General features: G+C 36.7%; 1 protein-coding gene across 2 annotated transcripts in view; it reads right to left on the bottom strand.

Annotated features, from left to right (window-relative positions):
* The window catches only part of LOC135219194 (RING finger protein nhl-1-like), a 109,184-nt gene extending 87,086 nt beyond the window's left edge, over positions 1–22,098 (bottom strand). For both annotated transcript variants that reach the window (XR_010315388.1, XM_064255749.1), the window contains exon 1: positions 21,942–22,098. The gene's annotated coding sequence lies outside the window, so the exon portion shown is untranslated. The remainder of the gene's footprint in view (positions 1–21,941) is intronic.
* Between the last annotated feature and the right edge of the window lie 333 nt (positions 22,099–22,431).

Genomic DNA, 22,431 nt, shown 5'->3' with positions numbered 1-22,431 from the left:
ACAGACACAGTCAGACACAAACTAAAGAAAATGCCCAACTGGAAAGCCCCAGGTCCCGATGAAGTCCATGGATACTGGCTCAAAAACTTCAAGGCCCTACACCCAAGAATAGCAGAACAACTCCAGCATTGTATCACAAATCACCATGCGCCCAAATGGATGACCACAGGAAGAACATCCTTAGTCCAGAAAGACAAGAGTAAGGGAAATATAGCCAGTAACTACAGGCCTACCACCTGCCTACCAATAATGTGGAAGTTACTAACAGGTATCATCAGCGAAAGGCTATACTACTACCTAGAGGAGACAAACACCATCCCCCACCAACAGAAAGGCTGCAGAAGGAAGTGTAGGGGCACAAAAGACCAGCTCCTGATAGACAAAATGGTAATGAAGAACAGCAAGATGTCATCTGCAAATTCTGTCATTATTATATTTATTGCTGATATTTTATTTTTTCATTATTTCTGTGATTACTATCAAGTTAAAGTTTTTTTTTTATACATTCAATTTATGTATTTAGCCCTCTGGACCTGACTACTGTAACCACCTAAGGTCTCTAGTTGAAATTTAAGTTATATAATCTGTGCACTAACTGTTATAACTGAATGCATTTTTTTTTCTCACCAAATTTACTACTATTACCAGTATATGATTACTATCTTTTATGCTACCTCAGCTATTTTGTGGATAAGTGCCGATTACTCATTTTTCCTATCATGTTGACTCATATATCTAGATTGTGTATGTTACTGTGTATTTTGTATATTCATTGTATATGGCCCTGAACCGAAATAAAGGATATTATTATTATTATTATTATTATTAGTAAGAGAAGGAAAACCAACCTAAGCATGGCATGGATAGACTATAAGAAAGCCTTCGACATGATACCACACACATGGCTAATAGAATGCCTGAAAATATATGGGGCAAAGGAAAACACCATCAGCTTCCTCAAAAATACAATGCACAACTGGAATACAATACTTACAAGCTCTGGAATAAGACTAGCAGAGGTTAATATCAGGAGAGGGATCTTCCAGGGCGACTCACTGTCCCCACTACTCTTCGTAGTAGCCATGATTCCCATGACAAAAGTACTACAGAAGATGGATGCTGGGTACCAAGTCAAGAAAAGAGGCAACAGAATTAACCATCTGATGTTCATGGACGACATCAAGCTGTGTGGTAAGAGCATCAAGGAAATAGATACCCTAATCCAGACTGTAAGGATTGTATCTGGGGACATCAGGATGGAGTTTGGAATAGAAAAATGCGCCTTAGTCAACATACAAAAGGGCAAAGTAACAAGGACTGAAGGGATAAAGCTACCAGATGGGAGCAACATCAAACACATAGATGAGACTGGATACAAATACCTGGGAATAATGGAAGGAGGGAATATAAAACACCAAGAGATGAAGGACACGATCAGGAAAGAATTTATGCAGAGACTCAAGGCGATACTCAAGTCAAAACTCAACGCCGGAAATATGATAAAAGCCATAAACACATGGGCAGTGCCAGTAATCAGATACAGCGCAGGAATAGTGGAATGGACAAAGGCAGAACTCCGCAACATAGACCAGAAAACTAGGAAACATATGACAATACACAAAGCACTACACCCAAGAGCAAATACGGACAGACTATACATAACACGAAAGGAAGGAGGGAGAGGACTACTAAGCATAGAGGACTGCGTCAACGTCGAGAACAGAGCACTAGGGCAATATCTAAATCCAGTGAAGACGAGTGGCTCAAGAGTGCATGGGAAGAAGGACTGATAAAAGTAGACGAAGACCCAGAAATATACAGAGACAGGAAAATGACAAACAGAACAGAGGAATGGCACAACAAACCAATGCACGGACAATACATGAGACAGACTAAAGAACTGGCCAGCGATGACACATGGCAATGGTTACAGAGGGGAGAGCTAAAGAAGGAAACTGAAGGAATGATAACAGCGGCACAAGATCAGGCCCTAAGAACCAGATATATCCAAAGAACGATAGATGGAAATAACATCTCTCTCATATGTAGGAAGTGCAATGCGAAAAATGAGACCATAAACCACATAGCAAGCGAATGTCCGGCACTTGCACAGAACCAGTACAAAAAGAGGCATGATTCAGTAGCAAAAGCCCTCCACTGGAGCCTGTGCAAGAAACACCAACTACCTTGCAGTAATCAGTGGTACGAGCACCAACCTGAAGGAGTGATAGAAAACGATCAGGCAAAGATCCTCTGGGACTATGGTATCAGAACAGATAGGGTGATACGTGCAAATAGACCAGACGTGACGTTGATTGACAAAATCAAGAAGAAAGTATCACTCATTGATGTCGCAATACCAGGGGACACCAGAGTTGAAGAGAAAGAAAGGGAAAAAATGGATAAGTATCAAGACCTGAAAATAGAAATAAGAAGGATATGGGATATGCCAGTGGAAATTGTACCCATAATCATAGGAGCACTAGGCACGATCCCAAGATCTCTGAAAACGAATCTGGAAAAAACTAGAGGCTGAAGTAGCTCCAAGACTCATGCAAAAGAGTGTGATCCTAGAAACGGTGCACATAGTAAGAAGAGTGATGGACTCCTAAGGAGGCAGGATGCAACCCGGAACCACACACTATAAATGCCACCCAGTCGAATTGGAGGACTGTGATAAAGCAATAATAATAATAATAATAATAATAATAATAATATATTGGATGGAGACCCTCTTTCAAACAAGTCTTATTGAAAGATATTGCTGCATCAGCTGCATTTAACTTATAAATAATCTTCTCTATTTTTTCTAATAATTGCTTTCTCTCTGCTATTACAACTGGCGAGTATTGTGCCGATATTACTCATCAGGAGTCAATTTCAGGGATACTGCTTACAAATTTATTTGTCACAATAAATAGATAAACAAATAGGTCAAAATATGACGAATTAGTGGCCAACGTTGGCCACTAATTCGTCATATTTGGACCAGTTTGTTTATCTATTTTGACCTATTTGTTTATCTATTTATTGCGACAAATAAATTTGTAAGCAATATCCCTGAAATTGACTCCTGATGAGTAATATCGGCGCAATACTCGCCAGTTGTAATAGCAGAGAGAAAGCAATTATTAGAAAAATAGAGAAGACTATTTACAAGTCAAATGCAGCTGATGCAGCAACATCTTTCAATAATAATAATAATAATAATAATAATAATAATAATAATAATAATAATAATAATAATAATAATAATAATAATAAAACATCGCTGAGCATGAGAAGCGAATTGTAAGGAAAATAGATAAAAAAATATATAAAATCAACTCGCTTAATTCTGCCATTCTTTTAACAGCATTTGCTTAAAAGAGGGCGCTCTTCTACCAAAAATAATAATAATAATAATAATAATAATAATAATAATAAAATAATAATAATAATAATAATAATAATATTAACAATAATAATAATAATAATAATAATAATAATAATAATAATAATAATAATGAGTGCGAATAATAATAATGATTAGCTCGAATAATAATAATGATAATGAGCGCGAATAATAATAATAATAATAATAATAATAATAATAATAATAATAATTAGCTCGAATAATAATAACGATAATGAGCACGGACAACACAATCGCAAGAATAATACGATAGTGATGAGAGTTCCAATACCCAATATAAAATAATTTGATGATGACATCATTCACTCGTGTATATTCGGTCGGTAAAGTCACCCAGTTATATTCAGATATGACCCACTCTGCGGGAGCAGGACGAGAGAGAGAGAGAGAGAGAGAGAGAGAGAGAGAGAGAAGAGAGAGAGAGAGAGGACGTAGTAAGCTGGTCACATTGGGCACTACTGCAGAGATCAAGTTACTTCTGCCGAATAGTGCCAAAGCGTTCGTTCCTCTCTCTCTCTCTCTCTCTCTCTCTCTCTCTCTCTCTCTCTCTCTCTCCCCTCACATTTACATACAAGCTGAAAAAGTATAGTCTCTCTCTCTCTCTCTCTCTCTCTCTCTCTCTTTCTCTGAGTGTTCAACTTTTCACAAACACATATTCACACCTTGAATTTCACTTATGATTAAAATTCTCTCTCTCTCTCTCTCTCTCTCTCTCTCTCTCTCTCTCTCTCTCTCTCTCTCTGAACCGCCTAGTCTTAAGTACTTGCTTGTGCAGTAAATCCGGCGATAAACTTTAATAGTCTGACCATTTGTCCTACGAGGGACATAACAAACATAACCCAGGTTATCTTGAGGGCAAACCGCACTTAACAACTTGTGTTTTGTCTTGCCGGTTCCCGTGCCAAAGTCTAGACTAACGGTGCATTACTCATTGGAATTGTAAGTCATTTCATTGTGCTGCGAAACCATACATACATACATATATACATACACACACAAACACGCATATAATATACATATATATAATTATATATATGTATATATAAGTATATAAATTCACATATACCTGTTAATATCGAATTCATATAGTAAAGAGCCCCAAAATGAACTAACATGGCCAGGATTCAAATGTGTGCCTTTGGTTTTAATACAGATAAGTCAATGACTTATCCAATTCAGACACTAGAAGGATAAGTCACTGCTATCAGTGTATCCAACCCTAAGGCATATATATGTTCGGATCCTGGCCAGGGTAGGTGCATTCATCATATATATAAAGTTCCCTCTCATTGTAGGTTATTCCAAAGGAAAAGTAAATTTTCATCAACAAATATTGAGGCATAATATTTATATGTATAAACAATTCACGAGAGAATTAGTGATAACTGTCTATCTAGAGTTATATATTATATATATATATATATATATATATATATATATATATATATATATATATAATATATATATATATATTGTATAATATACTTTATATACTATATACATATATATGGCATATATAAAACTATAGCTAGATAGTTATATCACTAATTCTTTCATTAAAATTATTTTGCATACATACAAAATATTTTTGCCCATATACACTTAATAGCAAATTTACTTTTCTATATATAAACATATTTAGATATATATATATATATATATATATATATAATATATATATATATATATATATATATATGATAGATAGATATGTGTGTGTGTGTGTGTGTGTGTGTGTGTGTGTGTATATACAAAAAGTTAACCTCAAAACAATTTTCTTTCATCCTGTCCAAAAAGACAAAAATGAACCCCACTTCTACTACATATATATACAAAAGTTAACTTCAAACAATTTTCTTTCATTCTGTCCAAAAAGACAAATGAACCCACTTCTACTACATATATAGATACAGGTGTGTCAATTAACTAGGTCGTCAAGTAGTCGACAAGTAGCGGTCGTTACGTTAGCGAAGCTCATCCAAGATCAACACAGATTTATGACTCGTCCTTGCTCGTGGCGTCAAGGCAGAATCGCTTCTGAGTTTTATTTCTCTTTTACTCAACGAAATTCATCGTCATTTACCGTGAGCTGATCTTTTTTTAAATCGAAGCTGTTCGCTGAGATTTACAAAAGACTAATATTTCAAGTCGACATAAGCCTTAGCTATGCAATAGTATTTTCATGTAAAAAATATATTTCATTTAAATGTCAAATGTAAGATTAATGAAGATTGAGGTAATGGAAAGTAATTTTCAAAGGGGCGTTAGCCTTACATTTCGTTAAGAAATGTCTGCGTATTAATGCATGAAAAAATGGCTTCTGAATTTTATTTCTCTTTGAAGCAACGAAATTCATCGTAATTTTCAAAGGGACGTTAGCCTTACATTGCGTTAAGAAATGCCTGCGTATTCATCGTAATTTACCAAGACCTGATTTTTGTTTTTAAATCAATGCGCTCAGATTTACAAAAGACTAATATTTCAAGTCGACATGAGCCTCAGCTGTGCAATAGTATTTTCATATAAAAAATATTTCATTTAAATGCGAAATATAAGATTAACGAAGATTAAGGTCGTGGAAAGTAATTTCCAAAGGGGCGTTAGCCTTACATTTCGTTAAGAAATGTTCGTTACTTTATGCATGAAAAATGGGATGTCCAGACCGTATAATGTTTGATTTTCTGAGTAGGTACGGTATACGAAGAGCCCAATGGGAAGGAAGGTTCATCCCTGGTTCAACAGTTGAAGGATGAGCCCCGCTATATTTAGGTGTCTTTGAACACTGACATGTTATGCTAACATATTACTGCATTCAAGTGTACTCGTGTGGAAGAAATCTTGAATTATCTGTAGATGTCGTCATTTTTTAAAACTTGTACAATTTTGTTAAGTCATCCTTGTTTTGTCTCATGGAATACTGCGGTCTAGTTAAAGCAACCCGGGATTTACTTTGACTGTGGCTTAATCCTAAATTTACTGTAAGAGATAATGCTCTAAAAATATGTTGAAAATAAAAATAAAAAAATAAAGTAAGGCGTTTACAAGTCACCGGAGTAATTTCGTGTTTGAGGTATACTCGCATTGTTTCGTCGAGGTTCTGTTAATTTGTTTTTGTATTTTTTCTACCAGACTTTTCCTTGTCCGTAACTGATCTTAGACAAGCTAAGGGTATCGGAGTAGCCGTCCTACAAACCTCTGGGTTTTCAAGAGCCAAGCATACACTCCGAAAACTCAAATAACATTTCCATAATTTAGGAAGAATTTTAAGTGTAAGAGGAGGTCCTTCATAAACCGTTGGCTTTCTTTTATGCTTCTTTTGTTTAGGTCTGGGCTAATTGATATTTATTAGGTTCTCTGTCTCATTAGCCATTACGCAAGTTGTGTCATGAAACTACTACTGGCGATAATTACCGAAAGATAATCTTGCAGGATAATGAATGAATGAAATTTCACAATAGACTACAAAGGCCAGCACTGGGCCATTTTTATCCATTCAGCCGTTAAAACAGTGAAAAGAGAGGGTTGGGATGGTCGGATAGCATGTTAAAAGCGATCCAGAGATGAAGTGCAAGGTTCAAAAGGTTCATAGTTGCACTATGTATTAATGAGGTTGGATGAAAGACTTCACAATTGCGCTAAGAATTAATAATGACAAAGGCTGTAAAACAAGATGGAAGAAACGTGGTTGTAGCTATGATCCGACAGAACGCTACAAACACCCTTTAGTAATGCCCTACAGTCTACCATATGAGGCTCTCTGACGGCACTATTCCCCTATGGGCTCTTGTCAGATCGTAATGAGCATACATAAGCAATAGCACACACGACCTTGTAAAATCTAGACGAGTCTACTTGAATATGAGGAGCGTAAGATATCATCAAAAGACTCAATAATAAACAGCGGGACTTATAGAACCCATAGGAACACATGTGATTTCGTAAAGTTTGGAGGAAGTCAAATAACTTTTACCTTCCCACTTTAATCAGAGGCCAGCACATTGCCAAAATGGAACCATTTTCACTTTCACAAGTTGGTTTCATTTGTGCCCCCCCCACCCCCCACCCACATACAAACCAACCAACCAAATTATATTTTCCCCCGAGGTGTGATCCTTTCGTTATTTATGTAAATTGGTCCTTCCTATCTGCCTGTGTCGTCATTGCAGTTTCATTTAGAAAGTTAATATATATATATATATATATATATATATATATATATATATATATTATATAATATCTATATATTAATATATATAATATAATATATATAAATATATATATATTAATATATATATATATATAGATATAGATATATATATATATATGTTTGAAGTATGAATTTTCCTTCAGAGTCTTTTAAATAAAAGACTCATGTTCAAGAGTCATGCGTTTATTTTGGAATATCATGTCACTCTGACTTTGATTCAAAGCCCTATACCTTAGTGAATACATTTCCTATATTATTAAACCACGCTTTTTGAAGAATGACATCCTTCCAAACAATTAATGTCATTATAAAGTAAATTCTGAATCAGCAACTTTATTCACTCATGATCTGCCAGCAATTTTGTCTCCTACCTTGATAGAGCTGGGTGTTTGTTTTACTTTATCATCTGAATTAGTTTTGTTTAAATAATGATTAGGGTCTAGATTAGATGTCTTAATGTAAACCAATGTTGTCTTTAACTCTTGCTTTTCTTCAAGTCCGGGCTTCGCTGTGACCTTGCACTGAAAGAAAACAAATGAACTGCTAATTTGTGTACATGAATCTTTTGCCCACTTACCCAGTGTTTGACGTCTCAAATAATGTAATAAAATGGATCATTAAAATAGAGAGAACGTTTCTAAAGCACTGAAAAAAGAACGGAGTTACAATTATAAACAAAGAGCAATTTTCCCCCACTTCGTAATATCCTACATTTTACTGGACCGAACAATAAAAATGCGTCAATGAACTCCATGTTGGAAAAGAAAAAAAAAATATTTCTTAAAGATAAAAGATATTCTAAAGATAAATAAAACCACGAAACCACTCGGCTAACATTCCTTTTCCAACATTTCCCGATAGAAATGAGACAAAACCATTACTTCCTGCGGTATATTTCCCCGAATCGTAATACAGGAATTCACGGTTGTTGGACCAGCAGCTTTGTATGTACAGATCTCCGAGGATTTGCGGAAAATTCATGGCCACTAAAGACGGCATCAATCTTGCCTAGACGGGAAGGAAACAAGAGCAATCTGCAGCCGGTACGTTTTCCTCCCAGTTAAATAGTTATTTCTTGAGTTATGGCATTGTTTTTCCCCGAGAACAAATCTTGGTTAAGTTTTTCTGGGCAAAATTAGAAAATTTCCTCCTTGTTTTTTATTATAATTTACGTAATTTGACACAGGCAGAGATAAATAACAAATTAAAATTAAATTTGTATTTTACTCAAACTATACAAACTCACTACATCATATGAAAGTATATCCTCAGGCGCGCAAGCGCATTGCTATGAACAGACTCGCTTTGAAAAATATCACTATACTCTGTTTTTTTCCATCTGTCCATTCGCCTGTGGTGTTTTCACATGGCAACACTGCGTCCCGGGCTTTAAATAGTTACGGTATGTGTAAGTTTTAGGTAAATAAAAGGAAATCTGGGTATACATTTGCAACTGAAAAGTGTTTTAATACTTTACTGTATGCGAATTACACCGTTAATATTCGAAATAGGATATTATTTAAAGCCCGGGACGCAGTGTTACCATGTGCAAACACCACAGCCGGATGGACAGATGGAAAAAAACAGAGTATAGGTACAGAGATAACTAATATTTTGAACTGGTAGTATGAATTATGTATTGTTTCTGTTTTACGATTTGAATTAACAAACGAATATTATCTCGCGACGAATAATACCATGTTGGTCTATTCTTATACTACACAAATTTTATCAAACGACATAAAATTTACTAGAAAGAAAGAGGAGAAAATTCACTGTTATACTCATACACACACACACACACACCAATAACTCCCATAAAATCACGCAAAGTTAAAGTGAACAATATTACAAATAATTTCATCAATTATCAAAGTGGTCACAGAAAAGCACAATCTGCTGTAGAATATCATGGCAGAAAAATGTACGTAAAAAATGTACACTTCATTACTAAACGCTCCCCAGTTCCTACATAGTACGTGTGGGATGAAAAATTATCGAATCATTTCTTTAAAAAATTGTAAGTTATATTTTGCAATAGAGTCATACGGCCAACCAATTCTGTGCCACGAGTTTGCAGCGAAACTTAAGGAATTCTAAAAAAGCGATGGACCCCCGAAGGCCGTGTATTGCAGCCCTTGATTGAAAGTCGTGGTCACAGGAAAGGTGTGCCAGAAGTATGGCTGGGAATTTGGTGCACAAATTGTGGAAGGTTTTGTTGAATTGGCTAAGTGTCGCAATAAAGACATTAATAGCATATGTGGAGAAATAGGATTGAAAGGGTGGGAATGTGGCGAAAGGATTCGCGTGAATGAAGTCCACTGAGTTGATCTGGTCACTTGGAGAGAATGGAATACCGTTGGTTGGTGATAGCGTAGGAAGGAGGAATAAGAGTCGTAGTAAGTACTACACAACTTGGAACGGAAGGTCCTTCATGACAAGGAAGTCAATTGAGAGCGTGTAAGTGGCGAGCATAAGTTTGTTTGTATGGTGTTTTTACGTTCCATGGAACCAGTGGTTATTCAACGAAGGGACCAACGGCTTTACGTGATTTCCGAACCACGTCGAGAGTGAACCTTACATCACCAGAAATACATAATGGAGTTCAGAGCCATGCTGAACTTTCTGACTAAGCGCAAGAAGTGACTAACGCTGCAGAAGCGTTCTGCACATGAGATTCACCTTCAATTCAGCAGTAAAAGTACGAATATGACAGTAACAGTAATCCGATTTCATCTCTCGTGCCAACCACTATGAAAAGAAACGCCGTAAATTGAAATACACAATCATAATTTCAGGACACCTTGATATAGCCTACCTTATTCTAAGGTAGGCTATATGAAGTGTTTGCATTGTCTTCAAGTAGATGGCACACCTACTAGTTCAATTTTAATGTTTCTCGGGTCTGTAAACGTAATGTTTATTTAAACTTCTAGGTGACTTTTACTTTACTAACTAAACCGGACACGAGTTCCCTGTCCTCATTCTCATATCTATAATAACTTGTCATTTCTTTAATCTTTTTCCTGTTTAATAATCATTAATAATAATATTCTCTAATGGGTAGTTAAAATGTTTGTTCTTGTGCAAAAGCCGTTTTTATCTCCTAACACAGATGAGGTTGCATGCCACCCTTATTTGTCCGGCCTTGGAAAGACTCGAACCGACGGAACCTGGTTCAGAATCCACTTCGATATCCAGACTGCCACAAAAAGGTCACTTCGCTCCACAAGGATTTTATGCATCTTCCTTTTTTTTTCCAGACAGCAAAGGCCAAGATAACGCGCACCCTAGAGCCATTCTCCTAACAAGGCCCAAACAGAACAAAATAACCATGGAAGAGAGGCTAAGAAAGTCGGGAAAACAAAGGCAGGAGGGGAATTCCACGGAACTGAACATTGGAACGGTTATTAAACGAAATAAGGACATTAATAATATTTTAAACGTGTACTCCACTGGCTAATTTATAAAAACAAACAAAAATTATAACGAGTAGTATTCCTTTATTTTTTTTTTTTTTGAGAGAGAGAGAGAGAGAGAGAGAGAGAGAGAGAGCGGGGGGGGGGGCGTTGGCTGACGAAGGCCATGGCTTAGTAGACTATTTCAGTCAAACAGTGTTGCCAAAACAGCGAAGCATTCCACAGACCGAATCTCTCATTATTTCTTTCATAGAGCTAATCCATACCTCAGGCATCACGTCTCTTTCATCATACTCGGAATAAACTGAAATTTCTCAGACGACAGCTGTTTTGAAGAACAAGTTTTCTCACCTATTTGACAGCGTTTTATGCCGCGGAGTCTAAACGTCTTCGGGGAAAAAACTCACACTTGGCAACATCTCAGCGTTTCATTGGCGCCTACGACTGTGACGCTAAGGCGTCTGGGGAAGATTATTTTTTTTAATTACTTTGAAATACATCACCATTTCATGAGGGCAATAAAATTCATAATTCATTCATCAGTTTTCAAATATGCCTTACAATTGTTTCGAAATACATCAAGCAGACTCAGAACATGCATTCAAACAGACCAACATTAAACATTTTTTGCAAAATGGATCCTTTTTTCCGGAAAAAATGCGTTACCTTTTTCAAAAATAAACACTATCATTGGGCATATTTCCCCAACATTACCGAGTCATTAACATCCCCTTCCACTCGGATTTAGCCATGTGCAATCGCTACATACGAAATCTACACCAGTCCATGTGGTAGATCAAAATAGCGCTGGAAATAACGAAGGAAAGATGAAAGCTCAAAAATGAACAGATACTCTTTCTGAACAGAGGGGGAAGCTGCGACACATTTGCTTACACGAGCTTCCCTCGTTCACTTGGATTCTTTTCGTAATTATGCTTGGGGGAGTGGGAATATTTAACACACGGGGCGTGCCCTCACTGGGGCAGACGAAATGAGGTTCAACCAATCTTCTGAAGACTGATGATCCTTTTGACAATTAGAATAGGACCACTAGTCGGTATTCGCTAAAATCCCTAACTTTCATCCTCGTTTTGATCATTCAATTTCTGCCACATATTATTTTGCCCGATAATTTTGCCAAGACTGATGGCCTCTCTGACACCATCTAATTGGCCCTAAAGAGGCTGCTTACAAGAATCCTTAAAAATTTATTAGAGTTCATCACTAGAATTAAATCATTGGGAACTGCTTTCATATTCCTTTCCCTCTGCTGGGCCATTGCAATAAATCATTTACTGAACTGAACATAAATCCATACTTTCCGAACTAGAAATTAAATAACTAGCATGATACTAGCATCTGTACATTATCCACTATCATATACATACCTAACTCACTTTCTCATCATGAGTACTGTCTGTCCATCATTAATTTCACTGAATAACTCATCTCCATTAATAATAATTATCTATTAATCCTGGGCTGTATAGGATTATTTTTAATATCATTTATTGTTTAGTAAACAGAATTAAGAAAACCCAGGATGTCATACTTATTCCCAAATTTTATTTTTCCAAAGGAAATTTCCCATTACATACTCTCGAGGATATTAGAAACCAAATTTACGACGAAATAAGGAGCCATCCTGATAACCATCTGCAGCGTTTCCCAGAATGAGTTTGGCTTTTATGTTTGAAAACCGCTGACATTTTGCTTAATTTTCTCAGATGTGCCCCTTTTTTTGGTGCCTGTGAATCGGATGGGTGGCAGATATACATCCTTGGCATTTTCAGTTCTTGTTAGCAAAGGCATGCTTCGTTGCATCTCGCTGAATGTTGTTTACATCGCTGTCAAAACTATGCAGGGCTGCCATCATTCTCTTCGGAATTGCTTTCACTGGGTTTTAATTGTGAATAACTTCTGAATGCTTGAAAACCATCCTTATGGATTTAAGTCCGCATTCGAAAATACTCGAAACAAATGACCGCATTCTTATCGTACTAGCTGCTGGGGTTGGTCTGGTTACAAACCTTCAGAACCGACTTTCATAAATCTCATTGAAAATTCTAAGTGCGTGTACCATGAGTCTTTTCCTTCCTCCTCCCCCTGAAGCCTTTGTTTTCATTTACCTCCATCTTTCTACTCTTCCCTTTTCTTTTTGTCAACCGCTTCGCACATCTTGCAACTACCCACTGAAATTTGGAACATGGCCGCGTCGTTTTTCAATTTCCTCTCGAGCAAATGAGACAGACTCTGGGGCGCTACTTTGGATTTGTCATTGTCAGCCTCCCTCCTCCATCACTACCCTCTCCCAGGCCGTGGCATCTTACCGCCTCACTCGGAGCCAGGTGGACTCCTTCAGGGAACTTTTGCAAGCTCTCCTGTCTGATCTTCATTCCACTTTCTCGTTTTTCTTTGGAGGAAAATGGTTGCTTGAAAGTTCGCGCGTGAAAGCAGATTTCTCGCGCCATTAACTAGGCTGTACATTCGATTCTAAAAGCGAACTGCAGCGAGGGAGCCCCATTTCTTGTCACGGTAGGTTCAAGCAACATTCATTATGGCCAATTACTGACAATGTATAATCTCGGATTGCCTGGATGAAATTTTCCTTTGGGAATTCTTGGCAGGGGTGATGAAATAGCGTGAGGAGGAGGAGGAGAAAGAGGAGGAGAAGTAGGAAGAGGAGGAATTTTCTCCCTCCTCCCTCTCTGAAAAATCTCTCAGCCGTCCCTCCCACCTTGGAAGCACCCTTCTTGCGACTGCAGAAAGAAGGCGGCTCCCGCAGCTGCAAAAGACATAAACCACTTATTCTAAAACCCGCCGTGACACGATCAGTGCGTTAGGAGACTAGTCGTTTTGGAAGCGAGGATTTAAAGTCTTATAACTTCGAATTCCTCTCGATTATAGAAATCTACTGATGTTTAGTTCTCTCTCTCTCTCTCTCTCTCTCTCTCTCTCTCTCTCTCTCTCTCTCTCTCTCTCCGGCATCACTGTCCCTGCTAGCAACGTTTACTGCTTCTTAGTTTAATTGAAATAAAACGGGTAGTATCTACTACCATTCTATCCACACTGAATTTCCCTGGAATTCGAACGACCTTCGAAGAGGATTAAAATCAAATTAGTTTGCGAAAAGACGACATTTTTCTAGGTGATTTCAGCGTCGTTTCGTGAACTTTAATTGTGAGTTTAAAACTTTATTTGTAGCGTTTAAAAATTCGTTTACTTTAGCTCTGTCATTATTTTCTAATAATGTATCTATTTCCAAGTAATCACTTTGAGAAATTCAAATAGTTCCGTGTAATCACTGCATTTTTTACTATAAAGTCTTTCCTATAAATGAATTTGATTCACTTCACCTAACTTCTACACGTACGGTTTGATCCAGTTGTTAACGAATGACAGAAAGATCCTTATCGTCAAGTTCCCGATCAAATAAAATCTTCTATTTTCATATTAGCGGGGATATGGCGACCACACGAAAGCATGAATGTGTGTTTTTACATTCATTCTTGTAATTTAAGCTGATAGTTTGGGTAGACAGACTTTCAGGTTATCTTGAGTGTTAAGTTTTATCTTGCATTACATGAATGGTCGTTAAGTAAATAAATAAATAAATAAATAAACCAAGGTGCCGGTAGAAAACGAATGTGTACATAAACAGATAGATGAAGAAGCCAAAAACCTACATCTATACCTCTTGATTTTGGGACACTTGAAGTACTACGGTCACCTCAGATCACTTCCACTAATTAGAACAACACCTGGGTCTTAAATTAACCGAATCGAACAAAACATAAGCCCAGGTTCACCCACCCTCTCTCTCTCTCTCTCTCTCTCTCTCTGAACTTGGTCGAGCAAGCCTCCGGCGACAGAGACACATTAGAATCTGGGCGAACAGTGGAACTCAATTCGTTCGTTCTCTAAAAGAGTATTTTTTTGACGACCAAAGACCAGAATTGAAGCGAATCTTGGAGATGCAGCATAAATTTTATCCTTTATTTTTCTCTTTTGCCTTCCCAATATAGCTCATTTTGTTTGTTTTTCTTCTTAGCTGCTCTGTGCTTCTCTCTCATGTGTGAACCACGTGCGTTGTTTAAGGTACGAGGCGTTGTTTTGAAATTTGTACTGGTTCTCATTTGCAGTGAATGAGACAAGCACGAAAACACCTAAATATTAATGGACAGTATAATGTTAGAACTCTCTCTCTCTCTCTCTCTCTCTCTCTCTCTCTCTCTCTCTCTCTCTCATTGTGTCCCTCGTATTGCAATTTAAGTTACGAGGCGTTGTTTTGAAATTTGTACTGGTTCTCATTTGCAGTGCATAAGACAAGCACGAAAACACCTAAGTATTAATGGACGGTATATTGTTGAATTCTCTCTCTCTCTCTCTCTCTTCTCTCTCTTCTCTCTCTCTCTCTCCTCTCTCTCTCTCTCTCCATTGTGTTCCTCGTAATGCATTTTATCGACCCTCATGAAAATACTACTCAAAAATCTTTGTTTACGCTATTTGAAAGTTCGTCTCTAACTCATATTCTTAATGAGAGAATAAACATTCCAAGACGCTTTACAATTCACATCCTATATTCTGTTGGAGACATAAAAGCTATTCATACAAACGACCGATTTTCAAAGCAATGTTGCCTTCTTAAGAACAGACACCCAGAGCAGAGACCACCTGTTTCGTTATATTTTATTACCGCTATTCTTGGCAATTTATGTAGACAACTGAATTTCACCTGACTTCATTAGTTGGGTAATTTAGACAAATCCCGTCAACTGAAAGGTGACCACCAACCAATGTACATAAATCCTCGTGGGTATCTGTGGAAATATGAGCAAGAAGCAAGCAATCTCATCCAGAAATTCTATATTATTTTTATCGTTATTTAGATAAACCCTATTCATATGTAACAAGCCCAGAGAGGCCACTGACTAGACATTCAAGCTTCAAAGAATATGGTGTTCATTAGGAAGAAGTAAGAGGTAAAGAGAAATACAGAATGAAGATATCTTAATTATCGAAAAGAAAAAAAAATCAGTACCTCAATAAATAAATAAAAATGCATTGAAATGCAACGAGATTAGTGTTAGGGTAGCACTTTTGAAGTGCCAATTGCAAATCCTCATGAGTTATCTCTATAACATCAATATTCTGCAATAACTTTTTTTTATTTACAGTGGAAACGCTTTACAATGTATCATTAATTTATATTATGCACTATAGAAGACTTCTCCTTTATGTCGCTTCGTGACGATTTGTTCCCATAAGCAACTTTGTTCATTGCTTTATATAAAAGACATATTAGCAAGTAAAGAAAGGAATCAGTTCCCTATAACATTCAAATCTTTGTGTTCATCTCTCTCTCTCTCTCTCTCTGTCTCTTAGTCCAGCTCTCACAAGATCCAAATGTTTTAAGTGAATGATCCTCTAACGAAGTGAGTTATTATCACCATTTATACCCATCAAGAGAGCAATAATGAATGACTTACAAAATGGTTCTCATATGCTTCTCATTAAGTGAATACTAATAATAAATTCATAAGACCTGCCTCATATATTCCTCGCAGACTGCAGTCATTCATAAATGATTTCCACTAGAGACTTTTCATACATTTCTCGACTCTAAGTGATCAGTTAATTCAACAAGGCATGATCCGACCTCCAGCGTACTCGGGGAGTGTGCAAAATTCTACGGTCAAATAAGGCGTTGTTTCACCAGCGAAAAAATTACGTTATATTTTTATTAGAAATAATTGTTCTGTACTGTTTAACATGCACAGTATTCATTTTTTACATTTTCACTCTAATAAATAAGTCATCAAATATCCTACCCTAAAATTCCTGTATCTTTAACTCAACGCGAAACACCTTTTTCAGACCTTTTTAGGCTTTCATACCCCCAACAACAATAACAACAACAACAAAGTAGTTTGTAGGCTTACTCCCCAGGTAAGCGAAAAATCAAGCTCAAATAGCTTCCATTGACTGAATGACCATTTCATGATATTCATATGGAGAACAGAATATAAGATTGAGGCCTAAAGGCCAAGCGCTGGGACCTATGAGGTCATTTAGCGCTAAAAGGGAATTTACAGTAAGGAGGTTTGAAAGATGGAGAAGGAGGAAAACCTCGCGGTTACATTATGAAACAATTGTTCGATAAGGTGGAAAGTCAAGAGGAAGAAAGAGAATGCGAACGGAGGTACAATAAAAGGAATGAAAGAGGGCCGAAGGGATTCTGCAAAGACCCTTAAGTAATGTCTACATTGCACCAATTGAGGTGCACTGGCGGCACTACTAGCCCCCCTACGGTGATGAGATCCATATGGGCCTCGGATCTTTTCCTTCAAATTCGCAATGTGTGAATCATTAAGATGTGTTTTGCTGTTGCCATTCACCGATCGTACATCTCACCACACCGGCGATCAGTTAACGAGATTTATGATTTTTTTTTTTCTTTCCAAATGTTCTCTCACAGACTGTCTAATAACTTGACGAAAACGTTAATCAGCGTCATTAACCACCTCATTCGCGAATCATAATTTTCATCGAGGTATCACTCTTCAGAAGATTTTCAAGATCCGTTTGATGTAGCCTCACCGACGAAGAAAAGTATATTTCACCAAATTAGCAATCGATCGACGAGATTTATACGCTCTGGTTCTTGTCAGTCTCAACCGACTTAGCGACCTATCATAAAGTTACAAGAAAGATCTCATACATGTCTCCTTTATCAAGTTATCAATCAGTTAATGAGATATATTAGACCTGCCTCTGTGTGCCAGGAATGCCTAGACCAGCGCCAGTTCTGTCTGCTGCATCTGCCAATGGGATTTCGATCACTCTTCTTTGTCGATTGGTAATTCGCACTTCATTTGTTTTCGGCGCAGCGTTGCTCCGTCACTGTCAGTGTGGTTCGGGAATCTTTGGCTCCGAAATCTTCGGTTCGGAAATCTTCAAAAGGTGAAGTAGGAGAAGAAATGTAAACACTTGGATAATTGAATAAAATAGTTAGGGGAGGGTGGCTAATAAAGAAAAGAATATATACGAGACTTAAGAGTGTAAGGAAGGAGAGATAAACGAAAGCAGATTACCTCTAATAATAATAATAATAATAATAATAATAATAATAATAATAATAATAATAATAATAAACAAAGACCAAATGAAGAAGTACGGAAAGAAGCAGAATCTTCATAACAGTGAGATGAAAAATAAAAATAAAAATTAATATTAAAACCACGACAGTGAGGAATATTGGGTAAATTATACATAAAAAAACACTATTTTGACGGCCTAATCGGATCAGTCATGCCCCAAATATGCGATGGCTTACCGATGAGCGCCTCAACCCCTCCCGCAACGGGATGTGGCTCGCTTTCCCTTACAATCAGTCATTATTTCTAATTTTAATCAAAACGTCTGGCGCCAAGAGATGCTGGCTACGCTTGCTATAGACTCAGATACTGAAAGGAAAGTATCCACGTGTTGCTCTTGATAGCAGAGAATAAAAGGAAGGAATAATGCGTTACATAAATATGTTGAAATAAATAGCATACGAATTCTATTTTGATATGATAACCTGTGATACCCGTAAGAATTAAAAACATTATTTTCATACATACCAAACATGCCAAAAACAAGGTCCTAATTTCGACACTGGGTGAGGACGGACAAGGCTCCGTTAAGATTCGCTCCCTCTGTTGTCTCAACAGTGAATCATGTATCTGATGGTTAGACGACTGCGGACAGCATTAGATGCTAGCCCCTTTTGGACAGACTCCTTCTAAGGAAAGTTGTACGACGTCACACACACATCCTTTACATATATATAAATCATATATGTTTACACACTAACTATTTGTATATATATATAAAACCTATATGTTTACGCCAACAAACTATATATATACATATATATATATATATATATATTTATATATATATATATATATAGTTATATTTATATATATATATATATATATATCATATATATAATATATATATATATATATATACATGTGTGTGTTTACACATAATATATTATATATTATATGATATATATATTATATATATATATTATATATCATTATATAATTAAAATATATTATATATATAGATATATATAATATATATATATATATGTATGTATATGTTTACGCCAATGTGGATAATTGCCAAATGTGTACATTTTGCAATTAATTTTTGCCTATTGTGTACAATTTGCAGCGCTTGGTGCCTGCAAATTGTACACAATAGGCAAAATTAATGCAAAATGTACACATTTGGCAATTATCCACATTTTGCGTAACATATATATATATATATATATATATATATATATATATATATATATATATATATATATATATTTATCCACATTTTGCGTAACATATATATATATATACATATATATATATATATATATATATATATATATATATATATATATATAATATATATATATATATATATATATATATATATATATAAAACTATACGCCTCTTCGTTGGCGCCAGGATTTAGTGCCTTCCGGGTTCTCAATCTTTGAAGATGAGGTTACCGACCCTAAGTCTCTCAAACACTAGACTGTGACAGCTAATGTCGCCTACATTTTACCCGTCCCGAAATGTTTGTACGTAAGTACGTACGTACATTTAGTCTACAATGATTTTAAACATATCCGAGTCGTCGTTTATTGCATTTAAATAAATCCATCCGCATACCTGGTCAGGGATGATCGATCTCTTCAAGGAAACCAGTCCCCTTAAATAAGGACGTTTTTGTTTATAGACTTACACGGATGTATACATTCTGGTATGTCATCCGGAAATACATGGCATATAGCCTGTCTATTAATATAGTAAATCCCATGCGAGAAGACAGACTAAGATCTATATATAACATCGCTTAAGACCGATCACAATCCGACTGAGGAAAACCGTCCCATGGCAGCTTATAACTTGACATACTTTCATCATAAAATACTTAATAACCTATTGCCAGAGACGCGGATATAACCAACCCCATCTGATCACAAATAGCTGCGTACCCAATCTGCCATTGGCTAAATTTAATCAGCGATTAAAAAGACACTGTTCTCATTCGAATCAGGAAATGAAGGTGGAGAAATTCAAACCTGGTGCATGGCATCATCTTTCGATCTCCGGGAGAAACGAAACACAAATTTCCTCGTCCGAAGCAGCGAACGAAATGACATAAAAATGAAGCAGGGAGTTAATGCCGCTTGATCTCAAAAAAAAAAAAAAAAAAAAAAAAAAAAACGAAAATACAGCGTTCTCGTCCGCAACAGGAAACGAATCTCCGGAACCACAGGGGCCATTGACTTGAAATTCAAGCGTCTAAAGAACACCGTGTTTATCAGGAAGAATTAAGAGCTGGTGAAGGGAAATACATACAGAGAAAAATGATCGCACCTTGCATTAAAAAGAAAAAAAAAATCATAAAATTAAAAAACTAGACAAAAGCAAAAATAACAAGAAGAATAATATTAGGGAAGTAATGCACTGCATCTTGTCTTGAATGTCTAGAGAGAGAGAGAGAGAGAGAGAGAGAGATTTGGAGAAAAAGAGAGAAAAAATGAGAGAGAGAAGAGAGAGAGGGTTAAATTTTTCTCGACTCTATGAATAAAAACAAAAATCCTTAATTATGACAGATGGGAGACAGGTGGTTTGCATTAAGGAGAAAAATGTCTTCTGGCTTCCTCGCATATTTCATTAGAGTTTGTCAGGAAACCAACCACATGATAATTTTAACTTTAACGAGGTGTCACTGAGATTAAATAAAGTTCACTTTCAATTCATGTCGTGACATTATTATCACAGAATCCGTCCACCTTCCATCTAAACTACGAGGGATGATAAAGTGACTTTTAATTCATGTATATTACCTCAGTCTGCAAAGAGAACTGGTTTTATCCTCAGAAATTAAAATCATTTACCAAGAGTAATGAGTGTAAGGGTTTTATCGCCTCAGATACTGAAAGGCAACGAAACGTAACCCGACTTTCTTGGAAAATGAACTATTCCATCATATAATACTGATACTTTCGATTATATAATCACTTATATATTTACGTGTGTTTATATATATATAATATATATATATATATATATATATATATATATATATATGTGTGTGTGTGTGTGTGTGTGTGTGTGTGTGTGTATGTGTAGTATTTATATATATAATATATATAAATTATATACTATCTATTTGTATATATATATATATATCCTATAAATAATATATATATATTAATGTATGTAAAATTCCAGTGAAGCAGTGCCTACCCTGACGGAAGACTAACCCTTTCCTAACTTCAGTGTGTGGCAACTGACACAATAGTTCCCAGGTAGTACGTGATTACTGTGGATATTGAAGTCAGTCAGCATTTAAATAGAAAATTAACTAATAATTCGGAAAATTCCCCATTTCGCTTTGAAAAGCATGAAGTACAATGAAGTACTTTTTGTATTACTCTTGAATATTTTTTCGTAATAATGCCCCGAAATCCTTTCCCTCGCTCACTCTCTCAATCTCTCTTTCTTCCTTGCAATACTGCGCGCACACACACACCCACTTCACATTTCATAATGTCAATGGGAGAGTATGCTTCAAGTTCAATATTTCTTTCTGGTGACGATAATTTTGTAAATCCACGATTGAATTACACAAGATGGTCTGAGAAACCACCGCAGGAGATAAGTAAACCCAGGATCATCACCAAATCTTCGTTCAATACCTGTTGCTCAGTGTTGCCATTTAAATCTTGCTTATTTTCAATCACCACTCGGTTTATTGGAAAACATCAGATACAAAAACAAAAAACACCCATGCAGTCTACGTACATCCCCGTTTTCTATGCATGATACTTACCAAATCCGCCAAGTAAAACCTATATAATAAATCACTAACATAAAACGCAAAACCCCCACACTTAGAGCACCGGCCACTGAGGGAAGGTGGGCACGAGAGAATGGCTTTTAGTGTGCCCACTCTTGCCCAGCGACGCCGGGACTAATGCCATAGACTGCGCCTTCAGGCCAGGGCCAGTAGGAGGGAAGAAGCTCGCTCAAAGACACGAGGGTGCCAAAGAGAGCCACGAAGGTCCCCCATGGGTGTGGTATATATCAGGGGGGGAGGGGGAAACGGAGACGACTGGGACACATACCCCACTATCTCTCGCCCCTCTACCTCCTCAGTCCCTGCCCACACCCGCCCGAGGCCTCTCCACCACATGGGGCACGCGACTATATATAAATATTCTCCTGTGGCTGTTGAAATGCCCTTCTCGTGGGCGTGATCGTTATGCTGTGGAATGGGCAGCGGTGGCTGGGCGTCTGAAAGCTGTCAGCTGATGGAAGGA

The sequence above is a fragment of the Macrobrachium nipponense genome, chromosome 1 (genome assembly GCF_015104395.2).
Source record: "Macrobrachium nipponense isolate FS-2020 chromosome 1, ASM1510439v2, whole genome shotgun sequence".
NCBI classification, from domain to species: Eukaryota; Metazoa; Arthropoda; class Malacostraca; order Decapoda; family Palaemonidae; genus Macrobrachium; species Macrobrachium nipponense.
This window is presented reverse-complemented; position numbering and strand designations above follow the sequence as displayed.